General features: G+C 38.7%; 1 pseudogene; it reads right to left on the bottom strand.

The window, feature by feature from the left end:
- Nucleotides 1-456: 456 nt before the first annotated feature.
- On the bottom strand, nucleotides 457-13335 carry LOC123824220 (annotated as a pseudogene).
- Nucleotides 13336-13913: the final 578 nt, after the last annotated feature.

The raw sequence follows: 13913 nt of genomic DNA on the forward strand, positions 1-13913 counted from the left end.
AAGAAGAGTTGCCTTGAGCCACGCATTAAATATACAAACACTATCAAAAACACAAAGACATTTCCTAATGTTTAGAGTAAATTTACAATTTTATGTTGGGCTGCATTCATAGCCATCCTGGGCCTTGCGGTGGAGACACCTGAGTTAAAGGATGTGCACTGGGCAGGGAGACCCTGCTGGAACCAGGTTTCCTTGTGTGGTTTTATTTATTTTTTTTTATTTTAATTGTTGTTCAAGTACAGTTTTCTGTCTTGTGTGGTTTTAAAGTTCAGGTGTCATTTCCATCTTTAAAAAGTCTTAAGTCCACCTGGGTTTTGTGTTTTCAGTTCTGTTGTGAAGTCCAACCGCAGTGCCCTCTGCCCACATAGAGAATGTGTTCTGAGGTCAGCAGTGAGAGACAGTGTCTCCTTTTGGCACCACAGAGTTAACAATAAAGTAGGAAAGCTGTCCTGGCTGCTAGTTCTGAATGCCCTTCTTCCTCACAGCACCAACAGCATGTCCATCCATACCCAGGGCATTGATGATGTTCTCATTGTCTTTGGTGCTGACCAGCTTCAGCTCCTGCTGCTCCAGCTGGTCCCTTTCTGGTGCTTTGTGGTCAGGAAGTCTGATGCTGATACCTGTGTCACCAGCATGTACAGAGGACTCACCCCTGCATTGTTCACCTGGCCAGGCATAACAGGGATCACCAGGCTGAGGCCCTTTTGCAGTTTTTATTAGTAGCTGCTGCTGACCTAGAGAGAGGTGCCTATTACACATGATGACTATCTGCACAGATATCATTCAGGCCCTGCTGGCAGAAGCTAGGGTGGCCTAGTTCATCTCAGTAACAGGTTCCACTTCCACTTTTTGGTGATCTCCATTCTTCTGCAGCTCTGCCTTAAGAGGGGCCAGCAAGGCCTCCCGAGTGATTGATTATAGCTTGCCTGGTGACAGTGTTCCTGTTCCCTGGGGCCAGTCCAGCCATGCTGGTGTTGGATGCAGCTGGGAACTTGTGGACCATGTGAACCATCTGCATGACAGGCTGCTGGGAGGCTGAGGTAGTCATGGGGGCAGAGACAGTGTAGGTGTGAGCAGCTGTCACTGCACTGCATCATGAAGGGCAGCTGTCACTGCACTGCAAATAAAACAGACTGACTAGACGAAGTATCATGCACTTGACAAACCACGCCCCATGGATGACAACCAAGTTGGGCTGTGAGGCACCAAGCTTGGGGCTCCAGGGGGTGCCAGCAAACCTTCCTACCCTCCACAACAATGGAGGGACTCTTAATGGAGACTCTTAAGAGTCTGGACCAATGGACCACACCAATGGAGTGAGCAGACAGAACTCCAGGGTGATTAGGAGCAGCTTGGATACTTCCAGACAAGAGTGGTCCCAGAGGGGGTCTAAAACAGGCCACTCCCCTAGGCCATCTTTTTCTAAAAACTTACTTTATTAATTTGCTTCCAGAGGCAGGATCTTTCCTCCAGAATGAGCCTTTGCTTGGTTCCTCCTGGGAAAGTGGTATTTTGATGAAATGACATTTCAGAGAGAGATTGTGGCGAGCTGAATTCTACCAGCCCATGTCCACAGTCTTGCAATATGGATAATTTTTAGTGATGTGTGTAAAAATTCCATTTAGGGTGAGCTGCTTATCGGGAGCAATCATAATTGCTTGTACTATTAATTGTGTACAGAAATACACAGGGATGGCTTTAATCATCCTTTGTGCTATTTCCACCTAAAGCTTCCTTTTCATTTTCTGGCTGCACATTGTCAGCCATTAAATTTAGGTCAGATGGTATCACATAGCCAGTTTTGGACCCTAAAAATCCTACTCCCCAGGACTGGATGGGCAGGAGTTTGCAGCACTGATGGTTCCCCTGGAGGAGATCAGGGGGCTGATGACTTGGGATGTGGTGTCTGGAATGCTGACAGTCACGGGTGAGATGTGTGCCTACATCTACTATACCAGGGACTTGGGTTTCTCCTGCTTCTTCTTCCTCTTCTTGCTTGACAGGGCAGTGGATGCAATGTTTGTGCTCAGGCACCTGAAAGTACACAGGTGTGACAACTGCAGCGGTGTACCGAGCCTCTGGAACACTCTGTCCGTGAACATTCCATTCTAACGGAGGCAGCACAGGTAGAAGTCACCGCCCACGTGGCCCAGGGTGGCCCATGCTCACGTTCACAGAGCCCTGCGAGTCGTTGTGGGTGATGGTCATCAAGACCTTCATCCTCAGGTAAAGTATTCAAACTGGCGGTCCTCAAGGCATGCCACAGCTCCACCACCAGGCAGGGACCGTCTGCCCGTGCCTACGCTAGCCTGGTGGCTTACAGGAGGCTCGCCAGTGGGTCTGCACTGCTGGGCACCTTCTGCCACAAAGCTGTAGCCACAGAACTGAGGCTAAGCAAGGCCGCCACCTGGCGAGTAATAAGCGAAGGCTGTTGACACTTCATTTTGAAGCTCCTATGGATCTTGGATGGAAGAGAGGGTGTATGTGCTAGAGCTGAGCTAGAGACAAAACTAAAATAAATACATAAGACAATAAACATTTTTATTTTCAAATAAACATCCTATCTAAATAACTTCAAAGCATTTATACTTCAGATATTACATAAAAGAAGGGTAAACTTGTTATAATTAATCATTCATCGCCATATGTAAAACATGATTCTATAAATACTTATTTATAGAATTTATAGAAAACATCATCCCAATATTATATCTTGAATGTTCTTCTAGAGAAAAGGAAGAAAAATAAACCATTAAGCAATTAAAACAAAAAGAAAAATGCAAGAGGAGGTATGGGCATGGGAATATTAATAATAACCAAAAATATGTATATCTCCTAGATATCTTGGGTAAAACTATTTTAAATCTCCATCTACTTCTGGTAAACAATTTTGGTTTTAAATTTAAAGTCCTGTGTTAATTCCCACAGAACTGACAAGTCCCAGTAAGAGTAAATGAGGAAATTATATACTTGCCATGCAAGTCCACTTTCAATGTGGCTACAGAAAGATGGCAATACTAAAAACAAGCTACTAAAATTTATATTTAAAGAAACATTTTAACCTTACAATATTGCTATTGAATAAATGGAAAAGGCACAAATTTTTAAATCTTTAAAAATGAAAACTCAGGAAAAAATCACTTCTGTTGACACTGGAAATTGGGAAGTTATCATAAAAGAGTTGGCTGGTTAAATCCATCATCTGCCATTCTACTTTCAGAGTTTAAACAAAAACAGAAAATAAGCAAATAGCATCATTGACTCTGCACATAATTGAATAATTGTATTATTTAATTCTAAACTTAAAAACAGAAGTTAAATATATAAGTACCTTCTAATTCTGAAGAATGTAAGGAACCCATGAGTCTGGTTCTTTCCCTACAAAAGGAAGAGAGAATGGCAGTCAGTAACTTCCAGAATCACCAGAGGCTGCACTGAAAACACTAAAAACATCTATGACATAGCCTCTTGTCCTCCAGCTTATGGGAGAAATGATGTCAGAGTAATGCAGAAAGTGCTATGACAATGATAACTGCTGATAACAATAAATATTATAAATATGTATCCACTGTAACATTTATGACATACTAAGTGCAAGGCACTACACTAAAGCAATTTATAAGTATTACCTCAATGAATCCCCTATGAGACAAGTACTATCATTATAATGAAAACCCCATTTTGCTGACGAGGAATGGGAGACCTGTGGAGATTCATGGTACTCACATATTAGAGGGCAGATGGTAGATTAAAACACGCTTTGAGGTTTGAGGCCAGGACTAACAACTATGCCAACCAGAGGGACACTTAAGAGTTCTGTGTAAGTCTAAAGCAGGGGCACTTCCCATCAGAAAGATTCAGGAAAGGCTTTATGCTAAGATGATGTTCCAGAAAGTAGGAACAGAGAACTAGAGTATGGAGGTATGAAATAGTCCCAGAGGTGTCCAATTTCTCTTTTCTCATACATGAGAAAACCATAAAGTGCTGGTGAGCTGAGTGAGGATGGGGACCCTGGTGAGTCTAGGTGTAGTGTGGATACCGTGAACCTTTAAAAGATTTCTAACAGGAAGTAAATAACAGATCTAGGTGGTAAAAGACAAACACCATATGATCTCACCTATGAGTGGAATCTAATCAACAAAACAAACAAGCAAGCAAAATATAACCAGAGACATTGAAATTAAGAACAAACTGAGAGTAACCAGAGGGAAGGTTGTCACGGCCACCGACCACCAGTGACCAAGGAACGCTGCAGATGGCTCATCAAAACATGAGAAAAACACATGGACAACCGAGTCCTGTGGAGAAATAGAGACGAAAACGGCCACTCTCTCTAGTGGGGAGTGCCTTGTCTTTTTGGCCAAGCAGGCTTTTGTTCTTGATTACAAATACCATTTGCAAATTACAAGTAGTTAGCTTTGAAAGGCACTGGCAGATCTCCTGCTGGGATCCTAAGCCACAGATTTTGGGGTTTTACCATTTAAAAAGACTACAGGACTTAAATACTTAGTTTCATCTCCTCCCTGTGCCTTCATATTTTAATTAAAGAGCATCCTCCAGCAAGCAGATCTCACAGGGTCTTTCATATTCTATGTCTCAGGCCTGATTACCCTGGGGGTCCTCCGACTCTGGTCTGGACTGCACCGTCCCTGTTATTTCTGCAGGTCTGAGTCAGGCAGAGGAGACAAAGGCAGCTGGGAGACTTGGATTTCTCAAGGACTCAGGCTTTGGCAAAGCCGAGGGGGCAGGGGTCAATGTTGATCACCCTGTCATTTCCACAGCCCCCTGAGTCTCTTCCCTTAGGGCATTCCCACATGATCACGTCTACTTAGATTCATTCTCTTTCCTAGGGAATTGTTACCTGTCATTGTCTGCTGATCACAAAGGGAGCCAGGCATTAGAACAAGCAGCGTTCATGCCAGGGAAATAAGTTTTTGTCTCCTTAGTGTCTCCTGGTTCAGAGGCCTCTTACTTCAGAGCCATAGTCACAGGCGGTTACAGATTCCTAAGACCAGGCAGGGTGGACCTCAACAGAAGGTGGGAGGGGATAATGAAGGGAAAGTGGGGAAGGGTTTTCAGGAACATATATAAGAGACACATGGACAAAACCAAAGCGGGGTAGGATCAAAGGTGGGAGGTAGAGATGACTGGGGTAGTGGGAGTGGTGAGAGTGGTGGGGGGGAAATGGAGACAACTGTACTTGAACAACAATAAAAAAATAAAAATAAAATAAAATATTTTTAAAAAGAGAAATCTGTTCAGTAGTTGTGTATGAGAGCATGGGGAACAATTTGAAGTGGATCAGACTACCAGGGTGAGATGAGAGCCAAATTGGACCAACAATATAAGGCTGTGTTATTACTTCAGTGTTCATAGTCTAACACATAACAAGTGGTAAAGATATGTTAAACTGTTGCATTTGCCCCTGAGGAACTGAACCTGTAACCAGAAAAGACACCAGTGTTTGGGCTGCCTGTCACTACCAAATCCAATAAACAATGACAGCTATTGAATCTTTTATAGGGGCTTTATTCAGATGGCTGGCAATCCGAGAAGATGGTGGGTTCATACCCTAACAAAACATCTTCCCCCTTCTTTCCTGGCCAGATCTTTTTATAAGGGGGGTGGGGAAAGGCAAACAATGTGTGGTGAAGGCTTTGAGATTCAGCCATTGCAACATTCCTGGGCCATTAGCTGTCTCCAAGGGGGAGGGGTAGTCATCTGCTTCTTCCTGGTACAGATGTCTTCAGGCAGTAATCTCTAACCAATGCCCCAGGAGGTCAGCTGCTTTTCCCAGACACCAGGATGGGCCTTATCTGTAGTTTCTGAAACGAAAGCTTAACAGACACATTACCTGCTAGATTTATGGCTATATACCTTAGGCTAAAATTTTCCAAGTCTTAAGCCCCCTATCAAACCCTTAATAAATATTCTATTAATCTAAATATTGTGTAATTCTTTCCCCAGCTTCCAGTGCATATGACCTAAATCCAGCGTAGGAATTAGGTGATTCTTTCAAATAAGCAAAATATATTATACTTCTCTTCTATTGTATTTCAAGACAAAGGGAAAAAAATGTCCACATGCTCAATGCTGCAATCTGTTGTCTCAATGCCATTCTGCCTCCTCTACATGAAACGGACCTCATACATGTACCATATTTTTAGGACTATAAGACACACTAGACCATAAGATGCACCTAGGTTTTAGAGGAGGAAAATAGGGGAAAATTTTTTGAAACAAAAATTGTGTTAAAATATTTAACAACCTGTGACCCCACTCCACCAACCCCCACACACACAGTGAGCCAGGTAAGCTACATTCGAACTATAAGACACACCCTCCTTTTCCTCTCAAATTTGGGAGAAAAAAGTGCATGTTATAGCCCCAAAAATACAGGCATATGCATACAGATGGTGGGTGAATGACTAACAACATGAAAGTAAGTTAGAAACTTAAAGAGCTAGATAAATACAAATGGTTATATGAAATTCTGCACATTAAATAATTATATTCACTCTCTCCATTTGATCATTCAAGTTGTGGCTTAAAAGATTAGCAGAAAAATGAAAAAAAAACCTAACATGTTTAATAAGTATGTCAATGTCATTATAGAGGCCCTGAAATTCAAAACACAAATATGCCTTAACAAAAGAAGTATTTCTTTATCGTTGAAATTCTAAACCTGCTTAGAAATTAATAGTGTCTTAAGACTCTATTAAAGTTAGAATATAACTTGTGAAGAAAAGCTATTGTTTATACACATATTTTTTTCCTTTCATTTGACAGCCAAGGTTCCATTAGCAACAAAAGAACGTGTATGTGAGTGAATTCTTTCCAAATACTTTCATAAAACATCAATTTTTCCTAGAATAACTAAGTATAATTTTTCACTTATGTTTATGTCAAAAAATAAAAAGTATTTGACAGTATTAATTTTATAAATATAATTCTACTTAAATATATAGAAGGACTTTTCATTAGAAATTTTTTTCAATAGAAAAAGGTAACTACCTTGATTATTTCATTTTTGATGGATGTTTTAATGCATATTTTTGTTTGTCTTAAAAATTATAATTCATATTTCTTATATGTAACTCTTATTAGGGTTCTTTAATATTTTATGTCACTGGATAATAACCATGCCAACAAAGTATCTATTAGTTTAATGTTTTCACATGGTTAGCATTACAGCTTATAATAATTGATATTTTACTTTTGAGGTTAAACTTCAGACATACTACCTAGGGCAATGCTTTTTTAGAGACAAATGTTTAATCCAGCTGGCAGTGCCTGGGGCAAAATATTCTGAGGGCTGGACTTTTGATTTCCTGCCCTTGCCTTTTCAGAATGATGTTGGATATCGTTTTCTTTGGTAAATGCATGCCAAATTTAACACAATACCTATATAGGCGTCTAAAAGGTGCAAAATAGTAACTCAAAAGGTAACTTATTTAAAGTTATCTTAGCCAAGTAATAATATAAAAAGCACAGTAAAATCAACTAATTTAGCAAAACATACTAATTTAATAGACAGAAATATCTTGAAAATGTATTCAAAGGTTCTTTTGTTGCCTGTTTAAAAACTTCATCAGCAAGGGTACGGGGAAACATCAGTTTATTTTGCCCCTACTAAGTGCCAGAAACTGCTCAAGGTGCTTTGTCCCATTTGAGAGCACTTACATTATAACTATGAGGAGACTATGTCTCACTTCATTCAAGCTGGGAGCAAATATTTTGCTACAGTTTATAGTGCATGAAAACTTAAGGTCATAATCACCATAAACACTTTTATAGGATTTAAGACAACTCACACTTATCTGTTGAAATCACAACTTATTCTTTTGCTGTGTTTAACTGTGTTACTCCCCATGGTTTTGGCAAAATGATGCAAAACTAAATAATATCATCAACCTCGATCCATGACCAGTTACTTCAACCTAATTTTACTATGTTCATGTTCCTGACTATTTCACACTTGGCTAATAAGAAATGATTACTTAAACAGTTTGAAAACAAGAGCAGTGAGTTACAATGTACAGTTTACAAGGCTTCAAACCGCAGAGGATATATAAATACAGAGAAATTTCATCCACCAGTTAACTGAGCCAGATTACATAACCTGTTTGTGAAGTCAAGAGTCTTAGCTTTAGCCGCTTAAATTTAAAGAGTGAAAGAGTATAAGAATATTCTCCCCTTAGTACATAAGTTTTTTTAGTATGAAAAAAATTCTTCTTAAGTTTTCAACGTACTGGAGAGAAGGAACTTTACCAAAACTTAAAATAATGAATCAGAAACCAGAGTTCATTGACCTTAGTTTTCAACTGTGTGAATCATATGATACATGGGTTGAGAGTCATTTCATTACTCTGCATTTCTTTTCATTTAATTGTAAGATATGAACAATGGTACCTCACAGGTATGATGGGAAACAAACTTTATTTATGTTTTTACCAGATGTTGATTCTTTTTACTGCACATATTTTGTGAAAGTTGGTCCTCAAGTAAGGGGGTAGGAAAACATTAATGGTAGCCACATCATTAAATAAAACTCATCTCAGGTAACAGATGTCATAAAATTGAAGAGCAACTTTCTCTAAGTTTCATGTGGTGCTAGAAATCCCCATCTCTGCTTCTCAAATACAGTAGTCAGTATTCCACTTTATTCCTGTTGTCTATAATATAAATTTCTGTCCTTCATTCACACAGATCATAAAATTTAGAGTCATCTTAGAACACTTCTTAGAATTAATGCTCAGGAGAGCCCTTATTCTATTTTTTAAATTTTAATAATACATTTTATTTAATTCAACATATCAAAAATATATCAACATGTACTTTTACATTCTTTTTTATATGCAATTTCTTTGTTTTAATTTATTGTTGTTCAGTTACAGTTGTCCTGCCTTTTTCACCCTTGCTCATCCCAACCCCATCCCCCCGCACTCCCACAGTCAATGATCCCCATTGTTCATGCCTATGAGTCCTTTATTCATGTTTCTTTGCTTCACCTTTCCGATTCCTTCTGTTATCCTCCTTCCCCCTCCCCTTTGGTCTCCACAAGTTTGTTCTTTATTTCCAAGTTTCTGGTTCTATTTTTCTCATTTATTTCTTTTATTTATTAGGTACCACTTATAAGTGAGATCATATGATATTTGTCTTTCACCACCTGGCTTATTTCACTTAGCATAATAGTCTTCAGTTCTATCTGTGCCGTTGTGAAGGGTAGGAGTTCCTTCTTTCTTTTTGTATTCCATTGAGTAAATGTACCACAGTTTTTTGATCCACTCATTTACTGATGGGCACTTAGGCTGTTTCCAGCACTTAGCTATTGTAAATAATGTTGCTATGAACATGGGGGTGCATTGGTTCTTTTGAATTGATGCCTCAGGATTTGTAGGGTATAGTACCAACAGTGGGACTGCTGGATCAGAAGCAGTTCCATATTTAGATTTTTGAGGAAATTCTATACTGTTTTCCACAGGGGCTACACCAGTCTACATTCCCACCTACAGTATACTAGAGTTTCCTTTTTTGACAACCTTGCCTGCACTTGTTGTTTGTTGAAGTTTCTAGGAACAGAAATAAGTGCTTTTAAGGTTTTGCCTAGAGCCTCTGCAATCACTAAAATGGCAATAAAAGACTGCCACATGCAACTTCAGGTCAAGTTGGAGGCATAGGTAGACATACTTTGCCTGCTTGTGAAAACACAGAGAGAATCACAACTACATCTCAAAACAAATAACAACCAGAACTGTCAGAAAATCAAGCTGTATGGAAATACAACAACCAAAGATTTAAAGAAGCCGCATTCATCGAGATGGGTAGGAGGGGTGGAGCTGTGGAAATGGGCAAAGAGGTGTGGAGATGGGTAGGACTTGGAGATGTGTCAGCAGTGGAAGGGGCAGTCACACACTCATGTGTGGTGAATAAAAATAAGGAGGGATACTGTAGGAGTGAGTGATCCCAGCCCCAGGCCAGACCACACACCTCAGGGTTCCAGCTCCAGGAAGATAGATCCCTATAACTTCTGGCTGTAAAAACCAGTGAGAGTTGGGGCAGCAGAAAAAACTGCTGGATTTTCAAGATAGTAAGTTTAAAGGGCCCACATGTACTTAGAACATATGAAAACCCACCCACTCTGGGGTTTACCACCAGAGCAACAGCGGGAAGGGCACCAGTCACATATAGGAAGTGGGCGAAGTAACTGGAAATGGGGAGAGAGCTAGGAAAACCTTCAGAAGCCAGGCAGCAGCATTTTCACCTCTCCAAGCCCTCTCCCCACACAAAGCCACAAGTGGTGAAGGGGGTTGTCCCACCCTATTGATTATCTAAGGCTCTACCCCACATGATTTACAGTTGCCTTTCCTAAGACAAGGAGTCAAAGAAGCTCTACCAAATACACAGAAACAAAAACAGAGAGGTTGCTGAATTGAGTAGACAAAGAAATATGTCCCAAATGAAAGAACAGGAAAAGAGTTAAATGGAACAGAGATAACTAACCTATCAGCTACAGAGTTCAAAACACTGGTGCTCAGGATGCTCAAAGAACTCACTGAGTACAGCAAAAACATAAGGGGAAAAAATGAAGCTTAAACTAAGGGAAATAAAGAAAAATCTGCAGGGAACCAACAGTGGAGTGGATGAAGCTGAGAAATCAACAATTAGGAACACAAGGAAGGAAAAAAAGCATTCAATCAGAACAGCAGGAATAAAAAAAGAATTTTAACAAAGGGGAATAGGCTTAGGAACCTCTGAGACAACTTCAAACATACTAACATCTGAATCATAAGGGAACCATAAGGAGAAGAGGAAGAGCAAGAAATTGAAAACTTATTTGAAGAAATAATGAAAGAAAATTTCCATGATTTGGTGAAGGGAATAGACAAACAAGTCAAGGAAGCACAAAGAGTCCCAAACAAGTTGGACCCAAAGAGGACCACATCAAGACACATCATAATTAAAATGCCAAAGGTTAAAGGTAAAAAGAGAATCTGAAAAGCAGCAAGAGAAAAGCAGAGAGTTACCTTCAGAGGAGTTCCCATAAGACTGTCAACTGATGTCCCAAAAAAAACTTTGCAGGCTAGAAGGGACTGGCAAAAAGTATTCAAAGCGATGAAAAGCAAGGATCTACAACTAAGATTACTCTATCCAGCAAAGCTGTCATTTAGAATGGAAGGATAGATAAAGTGCTTCCCAGACAAGGTAAAGCTAAAGGAGTTCATCATCACCAAGTCATCATTACATGAAATGTTAAAGGGACTTTTTTAACAAAAAGAAGATCACAACTATGAACATTAAAAGGGCAATATATTTATAACCACTGAATCTTAAAAAACAAACTAAGCAAACCAGCAGAACAGGAACAGAATAATAGATATGGAGATGATTTTGAGTGTTGAGAGCTAGGAAGGAGAAGGAGAAGAATCGGGGGGAAGTGCAGGGATTAAGAAGTATATTTGGTAGGTACAAAATAGACATGGGGATGTCAAGAATAGTATAAGAAATGGAGAAACCAAAGAGTTTATGTGCACAACCCAAGGACATGAACTAAGGCGGATGCATATTACTGGAGAGAAAGGGGTACCAGGAGGTGGGGGCAAAAGGGGGAAAAATGGGACAACTGTAATAACTAATTAATAAAGATATTTTAAAAATAAATAAAAAATAAAAAATAAATAAAAAAATAAAGGATGACAGGAGAGAGAAAAGAAGAGAAAGAAAAGAAGAGAAAAGAAAAGAGAAAAGAAGCAAAGAAAAAGGGAAAAGAGGGGAGGGGAGGAGAGGGGAGGGGAGGGGAGGGGAGGGGAGGGGAGGAAAAATGCCAGGTGCAAGAATTATGGGATGATTCTGTAGAAAAGTGAAGGAAGAAGGAAGAAAGATGGTTTCCAGTATGAGACAAAGTCAGCCAGTGAAAAAGAACTGTAGAAGTGTGTACTCAGAGTGACAGCTTCAACAAAGAGACTGTCTCTGTACTCCCCATTAACTGGGAATCATCAAAGGTAATGATGTGGCGAGCACCAGTGAACTTCCCCAGGTAAACACTATAGATGTCAAATATATTCTTAAATTTTAAAATGAAGGTAACCCAAAGCTTTAGGTGTCTTCAGATAAATTCCCAGTAGTGGAATTGTTGAGTCATATGGTAGTTCTATTTTTAGTTTTTTGATGAACTTTCATACTGTTTTCCATAGTGGCTGTACCAATTTTCAATTCTACCAAAAATGCACGAGGATTCCTTTTCCTCCACAGCTTTGTCAACATCTGTTGTTTGTTGGTTTATCAATGATAGCCATTCTGACAGGTGTGAGGTGCTATTTTATTGTGGCTTTACAATAATTTGCACTTCCCTGATGATGAATGATGTTGATTTGCCACCTGTATGTCCTGTTGGGAGAAATGTCTATTCTGTTTCTCTGCCCATTTTTTAATTGAATTGTTTGTTTCTTTTAGTCTTTAATTGTAAGAGTTCTGTTATTATATTTTGAATGTTAACCCCTTATCAGATGTGTCATTGGCAAATATTTTGTACCATTCAGTAGGTTTCCTTTTCATTTTGTCAGTTTCCTTTGCTGTGAAAAAACTTCTTAGTTTGATGTAGTCTCATTTGTTTATTTTTTTTGTTTCCCCTGCCTGGGAAAAATCATCAGAAAAAAATATTGCTAAGAAAAATGCCAGAGATTTTACTGCCTATGTTTTGTTCTAGAATTTTTATGGTTTTGAATTTTACCACTTTTTCTCTTTTAGTTTACTGCATTCCATCACAGTCATGGGGAGGGATAATTGCATACTCATATGTTTTAAAAGACCTTCATATATAAGATCTTTATTTTTCTTCATATCTTTTTTTAAAGATAAAAAATCAAAATGGAGGAAAAATCCGATAAGAAGACAAATTAGAAAATAGCCACAGAATATTTTGTGTCAGCTTTTGTTAGATCAACCAAACACAAAAAAATGCCAAGAAAGAAATTAAAACTTGAGACTGCTTTTTCACAAATGATATTGTAGATATAATTTTATTATATACAAATAAATACATAAATTCTATCTCAAGCCAGTTTTCACAAGAAGGAGATGCTAAATGGATAGACAAAACCAAATTGGGAGCATTTTGGGGCCTCTTATATGTAGCTGGTTTACATCGCAGCAATCACCTAAATTTGCAGAATTTATAGACTACAGATGGTAGTGAGATTAAACTTTCCAGACTATAATATCTTTACAGAGATTTACATTTATTCATACTTGTATCAGGTTTGATGACAAACTTACCTGCTTCAGGTGCCTGAAAGTGGACAAATTAAGCAGCTGTGGGAGACGTTTTCTCAGCATTTGTAGAAAATTGTAAGTTATGTTACTATATAAGACAGAACATAACGATAGATGAAATGTTACCTGGATTTAGAGACAAATGTGGGTTTACACAATATGTTCAATCCAAGCCCAGTAACAATGGTATAAAAATTTTTGCTATGATCAATTCAAAAGTATTTTACACAGGAAATCTTGAAATGTATGCCAGTAAGCAGCTCAAAGGTCCTAACTTGATTACTAATAAATCAGCAGATGTAATCAAAAGACTTGCAGAACCCATTTACTCATCTGGATGTAATATTACAGCAGATAACTGGTTCACTAATATAAATGTTATCTCCAACTTGAAAAATAAGTGACTCTCATATGTGGTACTGTTCATAAGAATAAACCCTAGTTACCCCTTAAATTTGTGTTTTCTAAAACATGACATGAAAAATCCAACTCATTTGCAGATTGCATACTTTTATCTCATAGTCCCAAAAAGGGAAAATGTAATTATAGTTTCAATTATGCTTTTCAATGATACCATAAATTTACATTTGCAAAAACCTGACATAATAGAATATTACAATCAAATGAAGTCAGGAGTTGAC

Source organism: Phyllostomus hastatus, unplaced genomic scaffold (genome assembly GCF_019186645.2).
Source record: "Phyllostomus hastatus isolate PE091 unplaced genomic scaffold, TTU_PhHast_1.1 phas_contig_118, whole genome shotgun sequence".
NCBI classification, from domain to species: domain Eukaryota; kingdom Metazoa; phylum Chordata; class Mammalia; order Chiroptera; family Phyllostomidae; genus Phyllostomus; species Phyllostomus hastatus.